We start from the raw sequence: 8,423 nt of genomic DNA, 5'->3' as shown, positions 1-8,423 counted from the left end.
ATTTGTCTTCTTTCCATGTCTCTTGCCTTCAGAAAAGGCAGATCTTCAGCTGGCAGATCAGGCTTAATTCAGGCTTTCCAGGGCTGCTTTTTGGGTTTTGGGCCCCAATGCTGCGCCATTTCTCCTGCAGGGAGCTGCAGCCTTGCTTCATATTAATGTCCATGTGCTGCTAGAATTTTTGATTTACTCAACCAAAATTTCCTTGTCCTCTGAAAAGCCTGAGTATGTGCTGAAAAGTCCAGCTCACCAGTGCAACTCTGCAGATTGAACCAATCTAGTAGATTTTGGATGAGAAGTTTCATTTTCTTGTCCTTGTCCTAAATGCGGCCGTACATCACAGATCTCATCCAAATTAAGAGCCATGTTGGTATGGAGCTACATGAACTCCAGCGATCCCCTGCTGCTAGATGTTGTTCATTTATGAACACTAATGACCTGCTGAGAAGGTAGGGGGAAAGGAGAAGAGGACTATGGTAAGAATTAGCACATTAGTGGTTTCAACCATAAATATATTATCTCTGTCCTGGTAGTAAACTTTTCTTTTTGGAACTTATAATCATATATTCCTTTACGTCACTTCTGGAAAAGCTGAAAGTCTGTCCTGTGGAATAGGACATTTCTTTATTAAATTTAGGACTAAATCTCAGCCTGTTGCTGAGTAGTCAGAGGTGCCAGAGGCTGGAGCTGGGTAGACAACTAATCACTGCAATCTCCCTCCACTGTCTGAATGGAAGCTGCAGGTCAAGACATCTCTATCTGTTTTCTGTGCTTAAAGATACAGCTAAACCAAACAAACCTCGGCGACTTTGCATGTTGATAGTGCTGAAATTTCACCAGTGAATTATTCCTCTAATTAGAATCCCTGAAGTGTGGAGTGCAATGAGAAAAATAAGTCATGGCACTAACTAGAAGTGAGAAATGGAAGTAATTCCAAAAGGAATAATTTCCCAAGACTATTGTTCAGTTAACAAATACAAGAAAGTGACAGTCAGTGAAAGGGAAAATTACTTCTTCCTTTTTTTGTTTTTTTTTTGATGTCTTTTGTAACACGTCATAGCACTGCACTGATCTGACATAAAGCACAGCCATATAAACAATTGCATTGGCACAGCTGAGCAGGCAATAAATTGGAGCTGAGGTTGAGCGAGTAACTGGATGAAACCAGGAGAAAATAGGAACGCCTTTTTTTCATTTTGTTAATGAAACAAACTGAGCATGATTTGAGACCAAACCTGTGAGTTATGGAGGTTTAACTTCCTGTCCCAGGTCTGTGCACATCTCAAAACACCAAAGCAAAGAAGGATTTCCTGGTAGTAATAGTTGGACTCACTGTGCCCTATGCAACAGGGGACAGTGGGGATACAGTGCAAAATATAGAAATGTATTAAGTACTGTATAGCATTCTGACCTACTGAAAGTGAAATACATGGGCCACTGCTTAAATTGCCATTTCCCACAAAGGCTGCATTATTCTAAAGTGTTTTCTACCATTTTTCTTTTTAAATGCCTGGACGAAATGAATTTTTATAAAAATGACAGTTAAGCTTGACCCTTTGTCCTTAAGCTCCTATTTGTGCCTTAGAGATCCAGCACATATGGTACAGTATGTTACAACCAGCTGCTAATTGAGCTCCCTGCAAACATGGCTATTAAGGTCAGCTGAATCAAATGAGGACAACTCAAGCTTTAAATCCAAGGGATATGCGCCCTTCTGGTGATTGCACAGAGCTCCCTTTCCTGCTGGTGAGAGTAAAATGAATTTATCCAGAAAGAATAGGCTCCTAGCCAGCTTTGTTATTATTCGTAACACTTTTAATATTATTATCCACTTATAAGTGCATTTGGAGCTATACATCAGAAACTGCAAGGCCCATTCCTCAGAGGCTTTGCAACAAAAGCATATGTACTTTGGATCATATAACATATAATGCAAATTCATCCTTAAGTTTCTATGTATAAATTATTTTCAGTATGTTTAGGTAAAAATTAAGAGTAAAATTAGAAAACTAAAGATTATAAATTTTTAGAACTTACTAGAATATTAGGAAACTTAGACTTTCTGTATTGAGAGAATATACAATAGTTGGACTAGATGATCTTGAAGGTCTTTTCCAACCTAAAACATTCCAATATTTCAAACAGTACTATGTTAATTTTGTTGAGGCTGGCATATAGTAATAAGGTACTACATTTAGCAAGCCTAATGAATACAAGACAAAATTTAGGAGACTCCAAGAGCACAACAGCACTGTCTAATAACAAAAGTCTGCTAATCTACGTGCAATCTTGACAGTGGTCGTATAGCGTATTTGTTTTTTAGACTATTGTTTTGTGAACGTCCTGCCAACAGAGTGTAAGCCTTGCATACATCTTAAGCTTGACTATCAAAGTCAACAGAAAATCTCCCATTGCTCCCGAATGTCTATATTAATAAACTGTGTAAACAAAACATTCATGGGTACCTCACTGGGTCTGAAGTCTTATGGAACTGTTGCTGATTAAGGAGTCTCTTTACTTAGCATTTGTCTTTCACATGTATTTTTAAAAGTATTTCCGTAGCAGGCCAATGTGACTGAAGTTTCCTGACCCTCTGCCAATCACAATATAACCTTCAAAGGAAAGAGATAACCTCCCACTGAAGTAAGCAACAAAGAAGTGTTCTTCAGAAGAAAATCCAGTAAAATTCAAATAGGGAGTGCAAAACTGGAACTGTTTGTGAGAGCCAAATACTGAGATTAATTTAACTCTTTAACTGGTTAGCCCCATAGCAAAAGGGCTGATTTAAATCAGAGTTCCACCTACCCAACCATGCTGCAGGGAGCGAAAGATAAGACCTTCTGTGGCAGACACTTTCAAAGGCAGTGAAAAACAAGGATCTTTCAGCCAGGACTGCTTGATGTTTATCAAATGGGAAGACCTGAGATAAGCAGGACCTGAATCCTTGTTTGCATTAGAACTGAGTGAGCAGTGAAGCCTTGGTCCCTTGAGGCATTCTGAAACACTGATATTTATTTTCATCCTAAGTAATAATGAAATTTGGAACATCATGTTTTGTGGTGTGGGGATTTTCTTTCGTGGTTTTTTTTTTGGGTTTTTTGTGTTTGTGGTGTTTTTGTGGGTTTTGGTTTGTTTTTTTTTTTTTTTAGGAACAATTCCAAATTAACATGATTTTAAAATACTGAATTGTTTTGACTGCATTTGCTTATCATGCTGCAATGCCTTATGAGCATAGTTACCCAGAACCCTTGTGCCCAAATTCTTTTCAGGGCCAGGTTTTCTGGATGGATGACATTTCTTTTCAGTCACCAGATGTACCATATCTGGATCAAAGGAATGACTGCAGAGAATAATAGAAAATGTAGCAGGAAGTGCTACTCCTATGACAGCACCTATGACAATGATGCCTTTCTATTTATAATCCTCAGACGAACATGATAAAATCTTCCTGATATAAGCAACCAAACCAGTGCTCTTTAAAAGGAAATTCAATTGACAGAAAATAATAATAGCTTTTTTTAGTGCTTTACACAGGTTTCACAGAAACTGCAATTTCCACTGAGCCCATTTTCTTTGTGTATTTCCTCCCTATATGAATAGCAAAATGATGCTGTTTAACTAGTGACTCAGTTTGTTTCAGGTGCCATAGTCAACAGTGTTACCAAATCATTACTAGACACTTTGCCTATTTTCAGCACTCTTTTTTTTTTTTTGTGAATGACATTTGCACATTTGCACAACTTCCTAGAAACTCCACCTTTTGGGTTGAAAGTTGAAACTCTTTGCTCCATGGTGGTCAATGCTTTCTTATTTTCTTTAAATTCTGAAGGGAAAGGACTCAGGTTCTGGATGGCCCTTGTACAAAGTATAAGTAATGACACCTTTTCTGCTTTTGAGCAACCTCCAGAAGCACGGTAGTCATTTGGAATGTATGTTAGCAAATATTGCTCAGACCCTTGCTATATTGTTTGAGTGGAAGAAAATTAATCACCACAGTGAAATGCCACAACAACCCACCATTGTTTCAACCAGCACCAGCCTTGATTTACAGATGTGAAACCAAAGAAGAATATGCTGTCCTTTTTTGCCTAATGTCTGGTCAAAGTTTCTCAGCAAAATGCTGTGTTCTCTCTCATAAATCAAAAAATGCTTTATTTGTGTGGGTGCTTGCTGAAGTCTGGAGGAAGAAGAATGGGGAGAGATTATATGATAAATGGTGGCTCAGAAGTTAGCCAATTCTGATCATAGAATCGTTATTGTAGATGATTACTTTTCTCACTAGAGGTTAGTCACGTCTTATTCTGAGCATTCCTCAAAGAATAAATTCACTTAAATTTCCCAGCTTTGTGATAGGAGAGTTGTCTCATCCTCTAACAGAAGCTAACAAGGCAGATTTAAGCTGAGGTAAGAAATACAGTGTTACGAAAAATGTTCAGAGTTAAATGCTGTCATTGAATTTTTTTCCTTTCCCAGCTTTCAGGAAGACCACATAAAGTTCTGTTTGGGTATTAAAAGCAAGGTAACATGAAGGAGAAAATGGGAAGAAATCGCAGCCTGTATCTTTAAAGCTCTTGAATGGTGTAAATTATAACAGTGGTTTCACATTTTCATGGGATCAAGGCAACAACAGTAAGCTCATAAAACAGATACCACTAATTATGCAGAGGAGAAGTCGTAAAGTCACTGGTGGAAGCATGTTTTATATTCAAGAACACATCATTAAAATTTTAAGACGCACTATCAAATTCTACATTTTAATACTACACCCAACAGCATTAAACCCTCCCAACAAGAAAATCAGATTGTTTAATGATCATGTTTGTCACACAGGTTTTATATGTCTGCTGTTGAAGCAGATGTGGACTTTTCTGTTGCTGGACAGTTTTTATCACTGGCCAATTTAAAATAATTTTTACCCAAACAGTTTATAGAAAAATTAAATACAAAAACAAGAAAAGAAAATCACCAAGTAGTTAGGAATATTTAATTGCAGAAATATTTAAATTTACCCTGTCACATAAAAATCTTTTTATAGCATTGTCAATTTCTTTTTATTTCTCTTGTATTTTTCTTTTTAATTAAAAAGTAATTTTAAAGTAAAAGAATAGTGATTCAGGCAGTCTACAACCCAGCCCACAAATGTTATGCATATTAAATGAATCTTTAAATTAAACATGGGTTTAACATAGCCATTTAAATTAAGGAAAAATCTAATAAGAGATATTTCAGGCTTTGCTGCTCAGCTCAGTCTTTTGGAAGACCAAAGAGTGTCCCGAGTGATGTTCATTATTGTCAAAGTGACTGAGGCCACTGTGAAATATACATACGAATTTTAAGGGTCCGAATCCTTCGATATAAAAAAACATGCAACAGATGGTAAATAGATGGATTCTTGTTGAGACATCAACAGCACAGGCGACACTTTCAAAGCTGATTCTTGTGACCTACAACAAAGACTTCTGTTTGTGGGTTTGGACTAACAGATGCAAATAACAGTGCAGTTGCACATTCACACACGATGTCCCTCCCACACCTCCGGTTTGAAAACAGTCCTACTGCTCCATTCCCCTTCAGAGTGAGCTGAGTTGCTTCTAGCATTTGAGACCTCTGCCCCTCTAGAAAGAGTCTAGCAAATGAAGTGTAATGTTACCAGTCTTAGTAACAAAAAACTGAAATACCTAACACTGCCTTTAAAGGACATATTTTTAACATTTAACAACTTACTTTTGCTAAAACCTTTTCAAAAGAACTAAACTGGTCTAACTCTAGTTAATCACTGTATGATGTCCAGGTACCAGCCAATACCATAGCTAAACATTTATCTGACAAGTCAAATGACAGTTTCAATTATTAATGTGAAATTATTGAAGGAAATTCTGTTAGGACCCAATGAAGACTTCTGCCTAAAAAAAGAAAAAAAAATCAATGGCTCAATGTGGCCTAATATGAGGTCTTTCTAAACCTTTCTTTCTCCAGAGCCAATATTTGGCCTCCACTATCTGCCAGGATCTTTTTAATGAGAAGCACACATCTAAAACTTCTCACAGCTCTCAAAATTTAGGAGTAAATATTTTTAAATTAAAACCGTATGCTAAGCAGTGCAGATTTGCTGGTGCAGATGTTATTTTTGGCTCATTTTCTTTAACTGATTCGTAACCAATATACTTCAGCCTGTGTTTCCAAATTTATTATTATTCTGAATACCACAGATACAGTGAAAAACATTAATAACACAATATTGCAAGATATTTTAAGCAATGTTCTACTTAGCAGCAAAACTGTCACTGAAATTCTGTGAATACCCGTGTGTCCTCAGGACACTATAAATAGCAAAAGCGGAAAGAAAGAGAAAATGGAGATAAGAACAACTTCCATATAGAGTGGGACAAGAAGGACCATTTTTAATTGAATTCTACCCTCCCCCTCTCTCAGGTGATTCATACAGTCCTTTGGCATTTGATTTCTGATTGCACTTCATAGTTCTGCAAACACAGTAGAGTCATGTCAGCTTTTGGTGCGTTTTCTTTGTTGATGGTGCTCTCTCATTCATTCTAATTATTTAGGATTCATAATAACGTGTGGTTTTGGTGCTTAAATTCATGCTCGTTATCCACACTGACATTTTTATCTGGAAGAAACTGAAATATCTGATGAAAGTCACAGATTTCCACACTGCTAATTCTTAATTACTTTAGAATTAGTTAATTCTCTGCTTATGAGGGACCCTGTTGTCAGCCTTATTATGTTGGCCAATGGTTTATTAAAGAAAGCATCATGCATTTTTTCTATAAATTGATCTCATTAACCTCATTCCTTCAAATGTTGGTTACTCTTGGGATCTTGAAATCACATAATCTCAGAAGAACATGGGCATCTCTTTAAGTCAGGGACTTAAAAAAGACTAATTTTGGATTTCAAAATTTGAATCAACTCAGCTTAACATTCAGAATGGATCGTATGGTGACAGAAAACTTAAAGCACAGAGATGCTGTTCATACCATTTACAATGGTCTGTTCAGATAGTTTCCTTAGATACCAAAATTGCCAGTTTGTTCTTGCTTCAAGCATGAATGCATTTTTTTCTTTCAGCTGTATTTAAATAAAGTGGTCAGGTTTTGACTATGTGTGATTATGCTATTCTTACTGTTCTTTACTGTTGTAAATAAATATTTTTAATTTGCATGACCTGTATGGCTAATGTGGGACTATTTTTTAGCCCAAAACATACTTAAAGAATTAAAAACTAAACAATTGTGCAAACTGGGCAAAAGAATTTTTTTAAGCAAGCCAAGAAACATGAAATTTGAGAATGAGAAGCTCCTCAGCTGCAGACACAGATACTAAATAATAGACTAACATAAATTAATTACACATAGGCTTACACAGGGGGTCTGAACATAGGTTTAGAAAAATGTCTGGGTACTAAGGATCCAATCCACTAAACATCTACCAATTTTGTGTACTACTATGATAAGTAGGCCTTAACTTCTAGAGAACTGATCAAGGCAGTAAACAGCAAATGCAGCTTTGCAGGATCAGGTCTTTGGCAGAATTGCATAGAGTTTACAGATACCCCATTTTTATGTCTTAAAACATTTTTGCTTGAGGTCTTTTTGTTTAGTTTTGACAATTATCTCTTACACCGATAAGATAATTTCCTATCCTTGATGCTGAAACTGTAACTTTGTAACTTTTCAAAATTTTTTAGGATTATTAGCAAGCTATAATGTAGAAAAAAGTAAGTTGTTCTGGGGTTCTTACATCTTCTGAAATGATTTTCCCAAAATTGTGGATGTTTTGCAGATCATCAAGTTTTTCTGAAAGGAAAAAAAACCCAAACCTGCAGGTCATTCATTTTTATTGCCCTCTGGAACAAAACAGAAATATGTAAGTGATGGAAAATGTCAAAACCAACATTTTCACTTAATTGTTAAAAAAGTCCTGATATTTTAGTGCAAAAAGATTCAGGAAAAGAAAAAAAAAAAGCCAAAACTTTTGAATGACATGTTTACAGACTGTCATACAATAACCAGAAGCATAAATTTTAAAACATATAATTCCCTTTACCCAATCTAATAATGACACCCTGCTAGAGACACTGGCTAATCAGTCAGCAACTAAATCTAGGCATAACCTATCAGACAATTTCATTAAATAAGTTTTGTGTTGTATTTTGCATAAAACCAAACTCCATAATCGGATCAATTGCTACTTTCATCAGATTTAGCAAGGTCAAGGATTAAGAAGGCTCAGAGAATGATCTGGCCCTTCATTGCAATTCTGTTCCCACTGAAATCTTTAGCTGTCAAATTCACAACTGTGGGTTTCACGGGAGATTGACACAAAGTAGGTTTGATGCTAAATGTTATTATTCATGCCTCACTTTACCTAGCCATGAAATAGTCAAAACTTAACAGTATAGCTGT

This window comes from Pezoporus flaviventris, unplaced genomic scaffold (assembly GCF_033815535.1).
Source record: "Pezoporus flaviventris isolate CSIRO_AGI_PZ_B2104156 unplaced genomic scaffold, CSIRO_AGI_Pfla_v1 ptg000002l, whole genome shotgun sequence".
NCBI classification, from domain to species: domain Eukaryota; kingdom Metazoa; phylum Chordata; class Aves; order Psittaciformes; family Psittacidae; genus Pezoporus; species Pezoporus flaviventris.
The sequence above is the reverse complement of the archived record's forward strand: the minus strand, read 5'-3'. Positions refer to the sequence as shown.